Source organism: Lactuca serriola, chromosome 1, assembly GCF_051521515.1.
Source record: "Lactuca serriola cultivar US96UC23 chromosome 1, Lser_US96UC23_V15, whole genome shotgun sequence".
Lineage (NCBI taxonomy): Eukaryota > Viridiplantae > Streptophyta > Magnoliopsida > Asterales > Asteraceae > Lactuca > Lactuca serriola.
The window spans coordinates 206,901,258-206,915,461 of record NC_136408.1 but is presented as its reverse complement, the minus strand read 5'-3'; the positions used below and the strand labels follow the sequence as shown (position 1 = coordinate 206,915,461).

Here is a 14,204-nt window from a genome sequence, read left to right as displayed (position 1 = left end):
TGTTAGAAGACGCCTTTGTTTTGGTACGCGGGGCGTGGGACCCACGTGACGGATCGGCTCCGTTCCAAAAATACGAAAACCATCAGCCATGAACCGGAGGGCACCCGAGCATAGAAATAGCAAGAAAGAAAGGAAAAAAAGCACGTAAAACCTAGAAACAAACGCAAACGGACAACGAAAAAGGGGGGTGCAACACGAGGACTTCCCAGGGGGTCACCCATCCTAGTACTACTCTCGCCCAAGCACACTTAACTGCGGAGTTCTGATGGGATCCGGTGCATTAGTGCTGGTATGATCGCACCCGAAATACTATCCATGTTTATTGTTTTTATGTGTTAGAAGACGCCTTTGTTTTGGTACGCGGGGCGTGGGACCCACGTGACGGATCGGCTCCGTTCCAAAAATACGAAAACCATCAGCCATGAACCGGAGGGCACCCGAGCATAGAAATAGCAAGAAAGAAAGGAAAAAAAAAAGCACGTAAAACCTAGAAACAAACGCAAACGGACAACGAAAAAGGGGGGTGCAACACGAGGACTTCCCAGGGGGTCACCCATCCTAGTACTACTCTCGCCCAAGCACGCTTAACCGCGGAGTTCTGATGGGATCCGGTGCATTAGTGCTGGTATGATCGCACCCGAAATACTATCCATGTTTATTGTTTTTATGTGTTAGAAGACGCCTTTGTTTTGGTACGCGGGGCGTAGGACCCACGTGACGGATCGACTCCGTTCCAAAAATACGAAAACCATCAGCCATGAACCGGAGGGCACCCGAGCATAGAAATAGCAAGAAAGAAAGGAAAAAAAAGCACGTAAAACCTAGAAACAAATGCAAACGGACAACGAAAAAGGGGGGTGCAACACGAGGACTTCCCAGGGGGTCACCCATCCTAGTACTACTCTCGCCCAAGCACGCTTAACTGCGGAGTTCTGATGGGATCCGGTGCATTAGTGCTGGTATGATCGCACCCGAAATACTATCCATGTTTATTGTTTTTATGTGTTAGAAGACGCCTTTGTTTTGGTACGCGGGGCGTGGGACCCACGTGACGGATCGGCTCCGTTCCAAAAATACGAAAACCATCAGCCATGAACCGGAGGGTACCCGAGCATAGAAATAGCAAGAAAGAAAGGAAAAAAAAGCACGTAAAACCTAGAAACAAACGCAAACGGACAACGAAAAAGGGGGGTGCAACACGAGGACTTCCCAGGGGGTCACCCATCCTAGTACTACTCTCGCCCAAGCACGCTTAACTGCGGAGTTCTGATGGGATCCGGTGCATTAGTGCTGGTATGATCGCATCCGAAATACTATCCATGTTTATTGTTTTTATGTGTTAGAAGACGCCTTTGTTTTGGTACGCGGGGCGTGGGACCCACGTGACGGATCGGCTCCGTTCCAAAAATACGAAAACCATCAGCCATGAACCGGAGGGCACCCGAGCATAGAAATAGCAAGAAAGAAAGGAAAAAAAGCACGTAAAACCTAGAAACAAACGCAAACGGACAACGAAAAAGGGGGGTGCAACACGAGGACTTCCCAGGGGGTCACCCATCCTAGTACTACTCTCGCCCAAGCACACTTAACTGCGGAGTTCTGATGGGATCCGGTGCATTAGTGCTGGTATGATCGCACCCGAAATACTATCCATGTTTATTGTTTTTATGTGTTAGAAGACGCCTTTGTTTTGGTACGCGGGGCGTGGGACCCACGTGACGGATCGGCTCCGTTCCAAAAATACGAAAACCATCAGCCATGAACCGGAGGGCACCCGAGCATAGAAATAGCAAGAAAGAAAGGAAAAAAAAGCACGTAAAACCTAGAAACAAACGCAAACGGACAACGAAAAAGGGGGGTGCAACACGAGGACTTCCCAGGGGGTCACCCATCCTAGTACTACTCTCGCCCAAGCACGCTTAACTGCGGAGTTCTGATGGGATCCGGTGCATTAGTGCTGGTATGATCGCACCCGAAATACTATCCATGTTTATTGTTTTTATGTGTTAGAAGACGCCTTTGTTTTGGTACGCGGGGCGTGGGACCCACGTGACGGATCGGCTCCGTTCCAAAAATACGAAAACCATCAGCCATGAACCGGAGGGCACCCGAGCATAGAAATAGCAAGAAAGAAAGGAAAAAAAAGCACGTAAAACCTAGAAACAAACGCAAACGGACAACGAAAAAGGGGGGTGCAACACGAGGACTTCCCAGGGGGTCACCCATCCTAGTACTACTCTCGCCCAAGCACGCTTAACTGCGGAGTTCTGATGGGATCCGGTGCATTAGTGCTGGTATGATCGCGCCCGAAATACTATCCATGTTTATTGTTTTTATGTGTTAGAAGACGCCTTTGTTTTGGTACGCGGGGCGTGGGACCCACGTGACGGATCGGCTCCGTTCCAAAAATACGAAAACCATCAGCCATGAACCGGAGGGCACCCGAGCATAGAAATAGCAAGAAAGAAAGGAAAAAAAAAGCACGTAAAACCTAGAAACAAACGCAAACGGACAACGAAAAAGGGGGGTGCAACACGAGGACTTCCCAGGGGGTCACCCATCCTAGTACTACTCTCGCCCAAGCACGCTTAACCGCGGAGTTCTGATGGGATCCGGTGCATTAGTGCTGGTATGATCGCACCCGAAATACTATCCATGTTTATTGTTTTTATGTGTTAGAAGACGCCTTTGTTTTGGTACGCGGGGCGTAGGACCCACGTGACGGATCGGCTCCGTTCCAAAAATACGAAAACCATCAGCCATGAACCGGAGGGCACCCGAGCATAGAAATAGCAAGAAAGAAAGGAAAAAAAAGCACGTAAAACCTAGAAACAAACGCAAACGGACAACGAAAAAGGGGGGTGCAACACGAGGACTTCCCAGGGGGTCACCCATCCTAGTACTACTCTCGCCCAAGCACGCTTAACTGCGGAGTTCTGATGGGATCCGGTGCATTAGTGCTGGTATGATCGCACCCGAAATACTATCCATGTTTATTGTTTTTATGTGTTAGAAGACGCCTTTGTTTTGGTACGCGGGGCGTGGGACCCACGTGACGGATCGGCTCCGTTCCAAAAATACGAAAACCATCAGCCATGAACCGGAGGGTACCCGAGCATAGAAATAGCAAGAAAGAAAGGAAAAAAAAGCACGTAAAACCTAGAAACAAACGCAAACGGACAACGAAAAAGGGGGGTGCAACACGAGGACTTCCCAGGGGGTCACCCATCCTAGTACTACTCTCGCCCAAGCACGCTTAACTGCGGAGTTCTGATGGGATCCGGTGCATTAGTGCTGGTATGATCGCATCCGAAATACTATCCATGTTTATTGTTTTTATGTGTTAGAAGACGCCTTTGTTTTGGTACGCGGGGCGTGGGACCCACGTGACGGATCGGCTCCGTTCCAAAAATACGAAAACCATCAGCCATGAACCGGAGGGCACCCGAGCATAGAAATAGCAAGAAAGAAAGGAAAAAAAGCACGTAAAACCTAGAAACAAACGCAAACGGACAACGAAAAAGGGGGGTGCAACACGAGGACTTCCCAGGGGGTCACCCATCCTAGTACTACTCTCGCCCAAGCACACTTAACTGCGGAGTTCTGATGGGATCCGGTGCATTAGTGCTGGTATGATCGCACCCGAAATACTATCCATGTTTATTGTTTTTATGTGTTAGAAGACGTCTTTGTTTTGGTACGCGGGGCGTGGGACCCACGTGACGGATCGGCTCCGTTCCAAAAATACGAAAACCATCAGCAATGAACCGGAGGGCACCCGAGCATAGAAATAGCAAGAAAGAAAGGAAAAAAAAGCACGTAAAACCTAGAAACAAACGCAAACGGACAACGAAAAAGGGGGGTGCAACACGAGGACTTCCCAGGGGGTCACCCATCCTAGTACTACTCTCGCCCAAGCACGCTTAACTGCGGAGTTCTGATGGGATCCGGTGCATTAGTGCTGGTATGATCGCATCCGAAATACTATCCATGTTTATTGTTTTTATGTGTTAGAAGACGCCTTTGTTTTGGTACGCGGGGCGTGGGACCCACGTGACGGATCGGCTCCGTTCCAAAAATACGAAAACCATCAGCCATGAACCGGAGGGCACCCGAGCATAGAAATAGCAAGAAAGAAAGGAAAAAAAGCACGTAAAACCTAGAAACAAACGCAAACGGACAACGAAAAAGGCGGGTGCAACACGAGGACTTCCCAGGGGGTCACCCATCCTAGTACTACTCTCGCCCAAGCACACTTAACTGCGGAGTTCTGATGGGATCCGGTGCATTAGTGCTGGTATGATCGCACCCGAAATACTATCCATGTTTATTGTTTTTATGTGTTAGAAGACGCCTTTGTTTTGGTACGCGGGGCGTGGGACCCACGTGACGGATCGGCTCCGTTCCAAAAATACGAAAACCATCAGCCATGAACCGGAGGGCACCCGAGCATAGAAATAGCAAGAAAGAAAGGAAAAAAAAAGCACGTAAAACCTAGAAACAAACGCAAACGGACAACGAAAAAGGGGGGTGCAACACGAGGACTTCCCAGGGGGTCACCCATCCTAGTACTACTCTCGCCCAAGCACGCTTAACTGCGGAGTTCTGATGGGATCCGGTGCATTAGTGCTGGTATGATCGCACCCGAAATACTATCCATGTTTATTGTTTTTATGTGTTAGAAGACGCCTTTGTTTTGGTACGCGGGGCGTGGGACCCACGTGACGGATCGGCTCCGTTCCAAAAATACGAAAACCGTCAGCCATGAACCGGAGGGCACCCGAGCATAGAAATAGCAAGAAAGAAAGGAAAAAAAGCACGTAAAATCTAGAAACAAACGCAAACGGACAACGAAAAAGGGGGGTGCAACACGAGGACTTCCCAGGGGGTCACCCATCCTAGTACTACTCTCGCCCAAGCACGCTTAACTGCGGAGTTCTGATGGGATCCGGTGCATTTGTGCTGGTATGATCGCACCCGAAATACCATCCATGTTTATTGTCTTTATGTGTTAGAAGACGCCTTTGTTTTGGTACGCGGGGCGTGGGACCCACGTGACGGATCGGCTCCGTTCCAAAAATACGAAAACCATCAGCAATGAACCGGAGGGCACCCGAGCATAGAAATAGCAAGAAAGAAAGGAAAAAAAGCACGTAAAATCTAGAAACAAACGCAAACGGACAACGAAAAAGGGGGTGCAACACGAGGACTTCCCAGGGGGTCACCCATCCTAGTACTACTCTCGCCCAAGCACGCTTAACTGCGGAGTTCTGATGGGATCCGGTGCATTAGTGCTGGTATGATCGCACCCGAAATACTATCCATGTTTATTGTCTTTATGTGTTAGAAGACGCCTTTGTTTTGGTACGCGGGGCGTGGGACCCACGTGACCGATCGGCTCCGTTCCAAAAATACGAAAACCGTCAGCCATGAACCGGAGGGCACCCGAGCATAGAAATAGCAAGAAAGAAAGGAAAAAAAGCACGTAAAATCTAGAAACAAACGCAAACGGACAACGAAAAAGGGGGGGGGGGGGGGTGCAACACGAGGACTTCGCAGGGGGTCACCCATCCTAGTACTACTCTCGCCCAAGCACGCTTAACTGCGGAGTTCTGATGGGATCCGGTGCATTAGTGCTGGTATGATCGCACCCGAAATACCATCCATGTTTATTGTTTTTATGTGTTAGAAGACGCCTTTGTTTTGGTACGCGGGGCGTGGGACCCACGTGACCGATCGGCTCCGTTCCAAAAATACGAAAACCATCAGCCATGAATCGGAGGGCACCCGAGCATAGAAATAGCAAGAAAGAAAGGAAAAAAAGCACGTAAAATCTAGAAACAAACGCAAACGGACAACGAAAAAGGGGGGTGCAACACGAGGACTTCCCAGGGGGTCACCCATCCTAGTACTACTCTCGCCCAAGCACGCTTGACTGCGGAGTTCTGATGGGATCCGGTGCATTAGTGCTGGTATAATCGCACCCGAAATACCATCCATGTTTATTGTTTTTATGTGTTAGAAGACGCCTTTGTTTTGGTACGCGGGGCGTGGGACCCACGTGACGGATCGACTCCGTTCCAAAAATACGAAAACCGTCAGCCATGAACCGGAGGGCACCCGAGCATAGAAATAGCAAGAAAGAAAGGAAAAAAAGCACGTAAAATCTAGAAACAAACGCAAACGGACAACGAAAAAGGGGGGTGCAACAAGAGGACTTCCCAGGGGGTCACCCATCCTAGTACTACTCTCGCCCAAGCACGCTTAACTGCAGAGTTCTGATGGGATCCGGTGCATTAGTGCTGGTATGATCGCACCCGAAATACTATCCATGTTTATTGTTTTTATGTGTTAGAAGACGCCTTTGTTTTGGTACGGGGGGCGTGGGACCCACGTGACCGATCGGCTCCGTTCCAAAAATACGAAAACCATCAGCAATGAACCGGAGGGCACCCGAGCATAGAAATAGCAAGAAAGAAAGGAAAAAAAGCACGTAAAATCTAGAAACAAACGCAAACGGACAACGAAAAAGGGGGGGGTGCAACACGAGGACTTCCCAGGGGGTCACCCATCCTAGTACTACTCTCGCCCAAGCACGCTTAACTGCGGAGTTCTGATGGGATCCGGTGCATTAGTGCTGGTATGATCGCACCCGAAATACTATCCATGTTTATTGTTTTTATGTGTTAGAAGACGCCTTTGTTTTGGTACGCGGGGCGTGGGACCCACGTGACCGATCGGCTCCGTTCCAAAAATACGAAAACCATCAGCCATGAACCGGAGGGCACCCGAGCATAGAAATAGCAAGAAAGAAAGGAAAAAAAGCACGTAAAATCGAGAAACAAACGCAAACGGACAACGAAAAAGGGGGGTGCAACACGAGGACTTCCCAGGGGGTCACCCATCCTAGTACTACTCTCGCCCAAGCACGCTTAACTGCGGAGTTCTGATGGGATCCGGTGCATTAGTGCTGGTATGATCGCACCCGAAATACTATCCATGTTTATTGTTTTTATGTGTTAGAAGACGCCTTTGTTTTGGTACGCGGGGCGTGGGACCCACGTGACGGATCGGCTCCGTTCCAAAAATACGAAAACCGTCAGCCATGAACCGGAGGGCACCCGAGCATAGAAATAGCAAGAAAGAAAGGAAAAAAAGCACGTAAAATCTAGAAACAAACGCAAACGGACAATGAAAAAGGTGGGTGCAACACGAGGACTTCCCAGGGGGTCACCCATCCTAGTGCTACTCTCGCCCAAGCACGCTTAACTGCGGAGTTCTGATGGGATCCGGTGCATTAGTGCTGGTATGATCGCACCCGAAATACTATCCATGTTTATTGTTTTTATGTGTTAGAAGACGCCTTTGTTTTGGTACGCGGGGCGTGGGACCCACGTGACCGATCGGCTCCGTTCCAAAAATACGAAAACCATCAGCCATGAATCGGAGGGCACCCGAGCATAGAAATAGCAAGAAAGAAAGGAAAAAAAGCACGTAAAATCTATAAACAAACGCAAACGGACAACGAAAAAGGGGGTTCAACACGAGGACTTCCCAGGGGGTCACCCATCCTAGTACTACTCTCGCCCAAGCACGCTTGACTGCGGAGTTCTGATGGGATCCGGTGCATTAGTGCTGGTATGATCGCACCCGAAATACCATCCATGTTTATTGTTTTTATGTGTTAGAAGACGCCTTTGTTTTGGTACGCGGGGCGTGGGACCCACGTGACGGATCGACTCCGTTCCAAAAATACGAAAACCGTCAGCCATGAACCGGAGGGCACCCGAGCATAGAAATAGCAAGAAAGAAAGGAAAAAAAGCACGTAAAATCTAGAAACAAACGCAAACGGACAACGAAAAAGGGGGGTGCAACACGAGGACTTCCCAGGGGGTCACCAATCCTAGTACTACTCTCGCCCAAGCACGCTTAACTGCGGAGTTCTGATGGGATCCGGTGCATTAGTGCTGGTATGATCGCACCCGAAATACCATCCATGTTTATTGTCTTTATGTGTTAGAAGACGCCTTTGTTTTGGTACGCGGGGCGTGGGACCCTCGTGACGGATCGGCTCCGTTCCAAAAATACGAAAACCATCAGCAATGAACCGGAGGGCACCCGAGCATAGAAATAGCAAGAAAGAAAGGAAAAAAAGCACGTAAAATCTAGAAACAAAAGCAAACGGACAACGAAAAAGGGGGGTGCAACACGAGGACTTCCCAGGGGGTCACCCATCCTAGTACTACTCTCGCCCAAGCACGCTTGACTGCGGAGTTCTGATGGGATCCGGTGCATTAGTGCTGGTATGATCGCACCCGAAATACCATCCATGTTTATTGTTTTTATGTGTTAGAAGACGCCTTTGTTTTGGTACGCGGGGCGTGGGACCCACGTGACGGATCGACTCCGTTCCAAAAATACGAAAACCGTCAGCCATGAACCGGAGGGCACCCGAGCATAGAAATAGTAAGAAAGAAAGGAAAAAAAAGCACGTAAAATCTAGAAACAAACGCAAACGGACAACGAAAAAGGGGGGTGCAACACGAGGACTTCCCAGGGGGTCACCCATCCTAGTACTACTCTCGCCCAAGCACGCTTAACTGCGGAGTTCTGATGGGATCCGGTGCATTAGTGCTGGTATGATCGCACCCGAAATACCATCCATGTTTATTGTCTTTATGTGTTAGAAGACGCCTTTGTTTTGGTACGCGGGGCGTGGGACCCACGTGACGGATCGGCTCCGTTCCAAAAATACGAAAACCATCAGCAATGAACCGGAGGGCACCCGAGCATAGAAATAGCAAGAAAGAAAGGAAAAAAAGCACGTAAAATCTAGAAACAAACGCAAACGGACAACGAAAAAGGGGGGTGCAACACGAGGACTTCCCAGGGGGTCACCCATCCTAGTACTACTCTCGCCCAAGCACGCTTAACTGCGGAGTTCTGATGGGATCCGGTGCATTAGTGCTGGTATGATCGCACCCGAAATACTATCCATGTTTATTGTCTTTATGTGTTAGAAGACGCCTTTGTTTTGGTACGCGGGGCGTGGGACCCACGTGACCGATCGGCTCCGTTCCAAAAATACGAAAACCGTCAGCCATGAACCGGAGGGCACCCGAGCATAGAAATAGCAAGAAAGAAAGGAAAAAAAGCACGTAAAATCTAGAAACAAACGCAAACGGACAACGAAAAAGGGGGGGGGGGGGTGCAACACGAGGACTTCGCAGGGGGTCACCCATCCTAGTACTACTCTCGCCCAAGCACGCTTAACTGCGGAGTTCTGATGGGATCCGGTGCATTAGTGCTGGTATGATCGCACCCGAAATACCATCCATGTTTATTGTTTTTATGTGTTAGAAGACGCCTTTGTTTTGGTACGCGGGGCGTGGGACCCACGTGACCGATCGGCTCCGTTCCAAAAATACGAAAACCATCAGCCATGAATCGGAGGGCACCCGAGCATAGAAATAGCAAGAAAGAAAGGAAAAAAAGCACGTAAAATCTAGAAACAAACGCAAACGGACAACGAAAAAGGGGGGTGCAACACGAGGACTTCCCAGGGGGTCACCCATCCTAGTACTACTCTCGCCCAAGCACGCTTGACTGCGGAGTTCTGATGGGATCCGGTGCATTAGTGCTGGTATAATCGCACCCGAAATACCATCCATGTTTATTGTTTTTATGTGTTAGAAGACGCCTTTGTTTTGGTACGCGGGGCGTGGGACCCACGTGACGGATCGACTCCGTTCCAAAAATACGAAAACCGTCAGCCATGAACCGGAGGGCACCCGAGCATAGAAATAGCAAGAAAGAAAGGAAAAAAAGCACGTAAAATCTAGAAACAAACGCAAACGGACAACGAAAAAGGGGGGTGCAACAAGAGGACTTCCCAGGGGGTCACCCATCCTAGTACTACTCTCGCCCAAGCACGCTTAACTGCGGAGTTCTGATGGGATCCGGTGCATTAGTGCTGGTATGATCGCACCCGAAATACTATCCATGTTTATTGTTTTTATGTGTTAGAAGACGCCTTTGTTTTGGTACGGGGGGCGTGGGACCCACGTGACCGATCGGCTCCGTTCCAAAAATACGAAAACCATCAGCAATGAACCGGAGGGCACCCGAGCATAGAAATAGCAAGAAAGAAAGGAAAAAAAGCACGTAAAATCTAGAAACAAACGCAAACGGACAACGAAAAAGGGGGGGGGTGCAACACGAGGACTTCCCAGGGGGTCACCCATCCTAGTACTACTCTCGCCCAAGCACGCTTAACTGCGGAGTTCTGATGGGATCCGGTGCATTAGTGCTGGTATGATCGCACCCGAAATACTATCCATGTTTATTGTTTTTATGTGATAGAAGACGCCTTTGTTTTGGTACGCGGGGCGTGGGACCCACGTGACCGATCGGCTCCGTTCCAAAAATACGAAAACCATCAGCCATGAACCGGAGGGCACCCGAGCATAGAAATAGCAAGAAAGAAAGGAAAAAAAGCACGTAAAATCTAGAAACAAACGCAAACGGACAACGAAAAAGGGGGGTGCAACACGAGGACTTCCCAGGGGGTCACCCATCCTAGTACTACTCTCGCCCAAGCACGCTTAACTGCGGAGTTCTGATGGGATCCGGTGCATTAGTGCTGGTATGATCGCACCCGAAATACTATCCATGTTTATTGTTTTTATGTGTTAGAAGACGCCTTTGTTTTGGTACGCGGGGCGTGGGACCCACGTGACGGATCGGCTCCGTTCCAAAAATACGAAAACCGTCAGCCATGAACCGGAGGGCACCCGAGCATAGAAATAGCAAGAAAGAAAGGAAAAAAAGCACGTAAAATCTAGAAACAAACGCAAACGGACAACGAAAAAGGTGGGTGCAACACGAGGACTTCCCAGGGGGTCACCCATCCTAGTGCTACTCTCGCCCAAGCACGCTTAACTGCGGAGTTCTGATGGGATCCGGTGCATTAGTGCTGGTATGATCGCACCCGAAATACTATCCATGTTTATTGTTTTTATGTGTTAGAAGACGCCTTTGTTTTGGTACGCGGGGCGTGGGACCCACGTGACCGATCGGCTCCGTTCCAAAAATACGAAAACCATCAGCCATGAATCGGAGGGCACCCGAGCATAGAAATAGCAAGAAAGAAAGGAAAAAAAGCACGTAAAATCTATAAACAAACGCAAACGGACAACGAAAAAGGGGGTTCAACACGAGGACTTCCCAGGGGGTCACCCATCCTAGTACTACTCTCGCCCAAGCACGCTTGACTGCGGAGTTCTGATGGGATCCGGTGCATTAGTGCTGGTATGATCGCACCCGAAATACCATCCATGTTTATTGTTTTTATGTGTTAGAAGACGCCTTTGTTTTGGTACGCGGGGCGTGGGACCCACGTGACGGATCGACTCCGTTCCAAAAATACGAAAACCGTCAGCCATGAACCGGAGGGCACCCGAGCATAGAAATAGCAAGAAAGAAAGGAAAAAAAGCACGTAAAATCTAGAAACAAACGCAAACGGACAACGAAAAAGGGGGGTGCAACACGAGGACTTCCCAGGGGGTCACCAATCCTAGTACTACTCTCGCCCAAGCACGCTTAACTGCGGAGTTCTGATGGGATCCGGTGCATTAGTGCTGGTATGATCGCACCCGAAATACCATCCATGTTTATTGTCTTTATGTGTTAGAAGACGCCTTTGTTTTGGTACGCGGGGCGTGGGACCCTCGTGACGGATCGGCTCCGTTCCAAAAATACGAAAACCATCAGCAATGAACCGGAGGGCACCCGAGCATAGAAATAGCAAGAAAGAAAGGAAAAAAAGCACGTAAAATCTAGAAACAAAAGCAAACGGACAACGAAAAAGGGGGGTGCAACACGAGGACTTCCCAGGGGGTCACCCATCCTAGTACTACTCTCGCCCAAGCACGCTTGACTGCGGAGTTCTGATGGGATCCGGTGCATTAGTGCTGGTATGATCGCACCCGAAATACCATCCATGTTTATTGTTTTTATGTGTTAGAAGACGCCTTTGTTTTGGTACGCGGGGCGTGGGACCCACGTGACGGATCGACTCCGTTCCAAAAATACGAAAACCGTCAGCCATGAACCGGAGGGCACCCGAGCATAGAAATAGTAAGAAAGAAAGGAAAAAAAAGCACGTAAAATCTAGAAACAAACGCAAACGGACAACGAAAAAGGGGGGTGCAACACGAGGACTTCCCAGGGGGTCACCCATCCTAGTACTACTCTCGCCCAAGCACGCTTAACTGCGGAGTTCTGATGGGATCCGGTGCATTAGTGCTGGTATGATCGCACCCGAAATACCATCCATGTTTATTGTCTTTATGTGTTAGAAGACGCCTTTGTTTTGGTACGCGGGGCGTGGGACCCACGTGACGGATCGGCTCCGTTCCAAAAATACGAAAACCATCAGCAATGAACCGGAGGGCACCCGAGCATAGAAATAGCAAGAAAGAAAGGAAAAAAAGCACGTAAAATCTAGAAACAAACGCAAACGGACAACGAAAAAGGGGGGTGCAACACGAGGACTTCCCAGGGGGTCACCCATCCTAGTACTACTCTCGCCCAAGCACGCTTAATTGCGGAGTTCTGATGGGATCCGGTGCATTAGTGCTGGTATGATCGCACCCGAAATACTATCCATGTTTATTGTCTTTATGTGTTAGAAGACGCCTTTGTTTTGGTACGCGGGGCGTGGGACCCACGTGACCGATCGGCTCCGTTCCAAAAATACGAAAACCGTCAGCCATGAACCGGAGGGCACCCGAGCATAGAAATAGCAAGAAAGAAAGGAAAAAAAGCACGTAAAATCTAGAAACAAACGCAAACGGACAACGAAAAAGGGGGGGGTGCAACACGAGGACTTCGCAGGGGGTCACCCATCCTAGTACTACTCTCGCCCAAGCACGCTTAACTGCGGAGTTCTGATGGGATCCGGTGCATTAGTGCTGGTATGATCGCACCCGAAATACCATCCATGTTTATTGTTTTTATGTGTTAGAAGACGCCTTTGTTTTGGTACGCGGGGCGTGGGACCCACGTGACGGATCGACTCCGTTCCAAAAATACGAAAACCGTCAGCCATGAACCGGAGGGCACCCGAGCATAGAAATAGCAAGAAAGAAAGGAAAAAAAGCACGTAAAATCTAGAAACAAACGCAAACGGACAACGAAAAAGGGGGGTGCAACACGAGGACTTCCCAGGGGGTCACCCATCCTAGTACTACTCTCGCCCAAGCACGCTTAACTGCGGAGTTCTGATGGGATCCGGTGCATTAGTGCTGGTATAATCGCACCTGAAATACTATCCATGTTTATTGTTTATATGTGTTAGAAGACGCCTTTGTTTTGGTACGCGGGGCGTGGGACCCACGTGACGGATCGACTCCGTTCCAAAAATACGAAAACCGTCAGCCATGAACCGGAGGGCACCCGAGCATAGAAATAGCAAGAAAGAAAGGAAAAAAAGCACGTAAAATCTAGAAACAAACGCAAACGGACAACGAAAAAGGGGGGTGCAACAAGAGGACTTCCCAGGGGGTCACCCATCCTAGTACTACTCTCGCCCAAGCACGCTTAACTGCGGAGTTCTGATGGGATCCGGTGCATTAGTGCTGGTATGATCGCACCCGAAATACTATCCATGTTTATTGTTTTTATGTGTTAGAAGACGCCTTTGTTTTGGTACGGGGGGCGTGGGACCCACGTGACCGATCGGCTCCGTTCCAAAAATACGAAAACCATCAGCAATGAACCGGAGGGCACCCGAGCATAGAAATAGCAAGAAAGAAAGGAAAAAAAGCACGTAAAATCTAGAAACAAACGCAAACGGACAACGAAAAAGGGGGGGTGCAACACGAGGACTTCCCAGGGGGTCACCCATCCTAGTACTACTCTCGCCCAAGCACGCTTAACTGCGGAGTTCTGATGGGATCCGGTGCATTAGTGCTGGTATGATCGCACCCGAAATACTATCCATGTTTATTGTTTTTATGTGTTAGAAGACGCCTTTGTTTTGGTACGCGGGGCGTGGGACCCACGTGACCGATCGGCTCCGTTCCAAAAATACGAAAACCATCAGCCATGAACCGGAGGGCACCCGAGCATAGAAATAGCAAGAAAGAAAGGAAAAAAAGCACGTAAAATCTAGAAACAAACGCAAACGGACAACGAAAA

General features: G+C 49.3%; 42 non-coding genes across 42 annotated transcripts; all 42 read right to left on the bottom strand.

The window, feature by feature from the left end:
- Positions 1–184: 184 nt before the first annotated feature.
- Positions 185–303, bottom strand: LOC145083208 (5S ribosomal RNA). The gene has a single exon (XR_013697690.1). It is a non-coding gene; the product is annotated as a 5S ribosomal RNA (ribosomal RNA).
- A 217-nt stretch (positions 304–520) lies between these two features.
- LOC145083976 (5S ribosomal RNA) lies at positions 521–639 on the bottom strand. Its single transcript, XR_013698435.1, has one exon. It is a non-coding gene; the product is annotated as a 5S ribosomal RNA (ribosomal RNA).
- A 215-nt stretch (positions 640–854) lies between these two features.
- LOC145080982 (5S ribosomal RNA) lies at positions 855–973 on the bottom strand. The gene has a single exon (XR_013695552.1). It is a non-coding gene; the product is annotated as a 5S ribosomal RNA (ribosomal RNA).
- A 215-nt stretch (positions 974–1,188) lies between these two features.
- On the bottom strand, positions 1,189–1,307 carry LOC145083670 (5S ribosomal RNA). Its single transcript, XR_013698136.1, has one exon. It is a non-coding gene; the product is annotated as a 5S ribosomal RNA (ribosomal RNA).
- A 214-nt stretch (positions 1,308–1,521) lies between these two features.
- Positions 1,522–1,640, bottom strand: LOC145083207 (5S ribosomal RNA). Its single transcript, XR_013697689.1, has one exon. It is a non-coding gene; the product is annotated as a 5S ribosomal RNA (ribosomal RNA).
- Positions 1,641–1,855: 215 nt separating this feature from the next.
- LOC145080981 (5S ribosomal RNA) lies at positions 1,856–1,974 on the bottom strand. Its single transcript, XR_013695551.1, has one exon. It is a non-coding gene; the product is annotated as a 5S ribosomal RNA (ribosomal RNA).
- A 215-nt stretch (positions 1,975–2,189) lies between these two features.
- LOC145083980 (5S ribosomal RNA) lies at positions 2,190–2,308 on the bottom strand. The gene has a single exon (XR_013698439.1). It is a non-coding gene; the product is annotated as a 5S ribosomal RNA (ribosomal RNA).
- Positions 2,309–2,524: 216 nt separating this feature from the next.
- On the bottom strand, positions 2,525–2,643 carry LOC145083975 (5S ribosomal RNA). The gene has a single exon (XR_013698434.1). It is a non-coding gene; the product is annotated as a 5S ribosomal RNA (ribosomal RNA).
- Positions 2,644–2,858: 215 nt separating this feature from the next.
- LOC145080980 (5S ribosomal RNA) lies at positions 2,859–2,977 on the bottom strand. The gene has a single exon (XR_013695550.1). It is a non-coding gene; the product is annotated as a 5S ribosomal RNA (ribosomal RNA).
- Positions 2,978–3,192: 215 nt separating this feature from the next.
- Positions 3,193–3,311, bottom strand: LOC145083669 (5S ribosomal RNA). Its single transcript, XR_013698135.1, has one exon. It is a non-coding gene; the product is annotated as a 5S ribosomal RNA (ribosomal RNA).
- A 214-nt stretch (positions 3,312–3,525) lies between these two features.
- LOC145083206 (5S ribosomal RNA) lies at positions 3,526–3,644 on the bottom strand. The gene has a single exon (XR_013697688.1). It is a non-coding gene; the product is annotated as a 5S ribosomal RNA (ribosomal RNA).
- Positions 3,645–3,859: 215 nt separating this feature from the next.
- On the bottom strand, positions 3,860–3,978 carry LOC145083667 (5S ribosomal RNA). The gene has a single exon (XR_013698134.1). It is a non-coding gene; the product is annotated as a 5S ribosomal RNA (ribosomal RNA).
- A 214-nt stretch (positions 3,979–4,192) lies between these two features.
- LOC145083973 (5S ribosomal RNA) lies at positions 4,193–4,311 on the bottom strand. The gene has a single exon (XR_013698432.1). It is a non-coding gene; the product is annotated as a 5S ribosomal RNA (ribosomal RNA).
- Positions 4,312–4,527: 216 nt separating this feature from the next.
- LOC145080979 (5S ribosomal RNA) lies at positions 4,528–4,646 on the bottom strand. The gene has a single exon (XR_013695549.1). It is a non-coding gene; the product is annotated as a 5S ribosomal RNA (ribosomal RNA).
- A 214-nt stretch (positions 4,647–4,860) lies between these two features.
- Positions 4,861–4,979, bottom strand: LOC145083201 (5S ribosomal RNA). The gene has a single exon (XR_013697684.1). It is a non-coding gene; the product is annotated as a 5S ribosomal RNA (ribosomal RNA).
- Positions 4,980–5,192: 213 nt separating this feature from the next.
- On the bottom strand, positions 5,193–5,311 carry LOC145080977 (5S ribosomal RNA). The gene has a single exon (XR_013695547.1). It is a non-coding gene; the product is annotated as a 5S ribosomal RNA (ribosomal RNA).
- A 223-nt stretch (positions 5,312–5,534) lies between these two features.
- On the bottom strand, positions 5,535–5,653 carry LOC145083371 (5S ribosomal RNA). Its single transcript, XR_013697844.1, has one exon. It is a non-coding gene; the product is annotated as a 5S ribosomal RNA (ribosomal RNA).
- Positions 5,654–5,867: 214 nt separating this feature from the next.
- Positions 5,868–5,986, bottom strand: LOC145084477 (5S ribosomal RNA). The gene has a single exon (XR_013698918.1). It is a non-coding gene; the product is annotated as a 5S ribosomal RNA (ribosomal RNA).
- Positions 5,987–6,200: 214 nt separating this feature from the next.
- LOC145085277 (5S ribosomal RNA) lies at positions 6,201–6,319 on the bottom strand. The gene has a single exon (XR_013699684.1). It is a non-coding gene; the product is annotated as a 5S ribosomal RNA (ribosomal RNA).
- A 216-nt stretch (positions 6,320–6,535) lies between these two features.
- Positions 6,536–6,654, bottom strand: LOC145080976 (5S ribosomal RNA). Its single transcript, XR_013695546.1, has one exon. It is a non-coding gene; the product is annotated as a 5S ribosomal RNA (ribosomal RNA).
- Positions 6,655–6,868: 214 nt separating this feature from the next.
- On the bottom strand, positions 6,869–6,987 carry LOC145080975 (5S ribosomal RNA). Its single transcript, XR_013695545.1, has one exon. It is a non-coding gene; the product is annotated as a 5S ribosomal RNA (ribosomal RNA).
- A 214-nt stretch (positions 6,988–7,201) lies between these two features.
- LOC145085076 (5S ribosomal RNA) lies at positions 7,202–7,320 on the bottom strand. Its single transcript, XR_013699491.1, has one exon. It is a non-coding gene; the product is annotated as a 5S ribosomal RNA (ribosomal RNA).
- A 213-nt stretch (positions 7,321–7,533) lies between these two features.
- On the bottom strand, positions 7,534–7,652 carry LOC145085270 (5S ribosomal RNA). The gene has a single exon (XR_013699677.1). It is a non-coding gene; the product is annotated as a 5S ribosomal RNA (ribosomal RNA).
- A 214-nt stretch (positions 7,653–7,866) lies between these two features.
- On the bottom strand, positions 7,867–7,985 carry LOC145084923 (5S ribosomal RNA). Its single transcript, XR_013699346.1, has one exon. It is a non-coding gene; the product is annotated as a 5S ribosomal RNA (ribosomal RNA).
- A 214-nt stretch (positions 7,986–8,199) lies between these two features.
- Positions 8,200–8,318, bottom strand: LOC145083350 (5S ribosomal RNA). Its single transcript, XR_013697824.1, has one exon. It is a non-coding gene; the product is annotated as a 5S ribosomal RNA (ribosomal RNA).
- A 215-nt stretch (positions 8,319–8,533) lies between these two features.
- LOC145080974 (5S ribosomal RNA) lies at positions 8,534–8,652 on the bottom strand. The gene has a single exon (XR_013695544.1). It is a non-coding gene; the product is annotated as a 5S ribosomal RNA (ribosomal RNA).
- Positions 8,653–8,866: 214 nt separating this feature from the next.
- On the bottom strand, positions 8,867–8,985 carry LOC145080973 (5S ribosomal RNA). The gene has a single exon (XR_013695543.1). It is a non-coding gene; the product is annotated as a 5S ribosomal RNA (ribosomal RNA).
- Positions 8,986–9,206: 221 nt separating this feature from the next.
- On the bottom strand, positions 9,207–9,325 carry LOC145083369 (5S ribosomal RNA). Its single transcript, XR_013697842.1, has one exon. It is a non-coding gene; the product is annotated as a 5S ribosomal RNA (ribosomal RNA).
- A 214-nt stretch (positions 9,326–9,539) lies between these two features.
- On the bottom strand, positions 9,540–9,658 carry LOC145084476 (5S ribosomal RNA). The gene has a single exon (XR_013698917.1). It is a non-coding gene; the product is annotated as a 5S ribosomal RNA (ribosomal RNA).
- Positions 9,659–9,872: 214 nt separating this feature from the next.
- Positions 9,873–9,991, bottom strand: LOC145084859 (5S ribosomal RNA). Its single transcript, XR_013699285.1, has one exon. It is a non-coding gene; the product is annotated as a 5S ribosomal RNA (ribosomal RNA).
- Positions 9,992–10,208: 217 nt separating this feature from the next.
- Positions 10,209–10,327, bottom strand: LOC145080972 (5S ribosomal RNA). The gene has a single exon (XR_013695542.1). It is a non-coding gene; the product is annotated as a 5S ribosomal RNA (ribosomal RNA).
- A 214-nt stretch (positions 10,328–10,541) lies between these two features.
- LOC145080971 (5S ribosomal RNA) lies at positions 10,542–10,660 on the bottom strand. Its single transcript, XR_013695541.1, has one exon. It is a non-coding gene; the product is annotated as a 5S ribosomal RNA (ribosomal RNA).
- A 214-nt stretch (positions 10,661–10,874) lies between these two features.
- LOC145085075 (5S ribosomal RNA) lies at positions 10,875–10,993 on the bottom strand. Its single transcript, XR_013699490.1, has one exon. It is a non-coding gene; the product is annotated as a 5S ribosomal RNA (ribosomal RNA).
- Positions 10,994–11,206: 213 nt separating this feature from the next.
- On the bottom strand, positions 11,207–11,325 carry LOC145085269 (5S ribosomal RNA). Its single transcript, XR_013699676.1, has one exon. It is a non-coding gene; the product is annotated as a 5S ribosomal RNA (ribosomal RNA).
- Positions 11,326–11,539: 214 nt separating this feature from the next.
- Positions 11,540–11,658, bottom strand: LOC145084922 (5S ribosomal RNA). The gene has a single exon (XR_013699345.1). It is a non-coding gene; the product is annotated as a 5S ribosomal RNA (ribosomal RNA).
- Positions 11,659–11,872: 214 nt separating this feature from the next.
- Positions 11,873–11,991, bottom strand: LOC145083349 (5S ribosomal RNA). Its single transcript, XR_013697823.1, has one exon. It is a non-coding gene; the product is annotated as a 5S ribosomal RNA (ribosomal RNA).
- Positions 11,992–12,206: 215 nt separating this feature from the next.
- On the bottom strand, positions 12,207–12,325 carry LOC145080970 (5S ribosomal RNA). The gene has a single exon (XR_013695540.1). It is a non-coding gene; the product is annotated as a 5S ribosomal RNA (ribosomal RNA).
- A 214-nt stretch (positions 12,326–12,539) lies between these two features.
- On the bottom strand, positions 12,540–12,658 carry LOC145084581 (5S ribosomal RNA). The gene has a single exon (XR_013699022.1). It is a non-coding gene; the product is annotated as a 5S ribosomal RNA (ribosomal RNA).
- A 216-nt stretch (positions 12,659–12,874) lies between these two features.
- On the bottom strand, positions 12,875–12,993 carry LOC145083368 (5S ribosomal RNA). The gene has a single exon (XR_013697841.1). It is a non-coding gene; the product is annotated as a 5S ribosomal RNA (ribosomal RNA).
- Positions 12,994–13,207: 214 nt separating this feature from the next.
- LOC145084591 (5S ribosomal RNA) lies at positions 13,208–13,326 on the bottom strand. Its single transcript, XR_013699031.1, has one exon. It is a non-coding gene; the product is annotated as a 5S ribosomal RNA (ribosomal RNA).
- Positions 13,327–13,540: 214 nt separating this feature from the next.
- Positions 13,541–13,659, bottom strand: LOC145084858 (5S ribosomal RNA). The gene has a single exon (XR_013699284.1). It is a non-coding gene; the product is annotated as a 5S ribosomal RNA (ribosomal RNA).
- A 215-nt stretch (positions 13,660–13,874) lies between these two features.
- Positions 13,875–13,993, bottom strand: LOC145080969 (5S ribosomal RNA). Its single transcript, XR_013695539.1, has one exon. It is a non-coding gene; the product is annotated as a 5S ribosomal RNA (ribosomal RNA).
- Between the last annotated feature and the right edge of the window lie 211 nt (positions 13,994–14,204).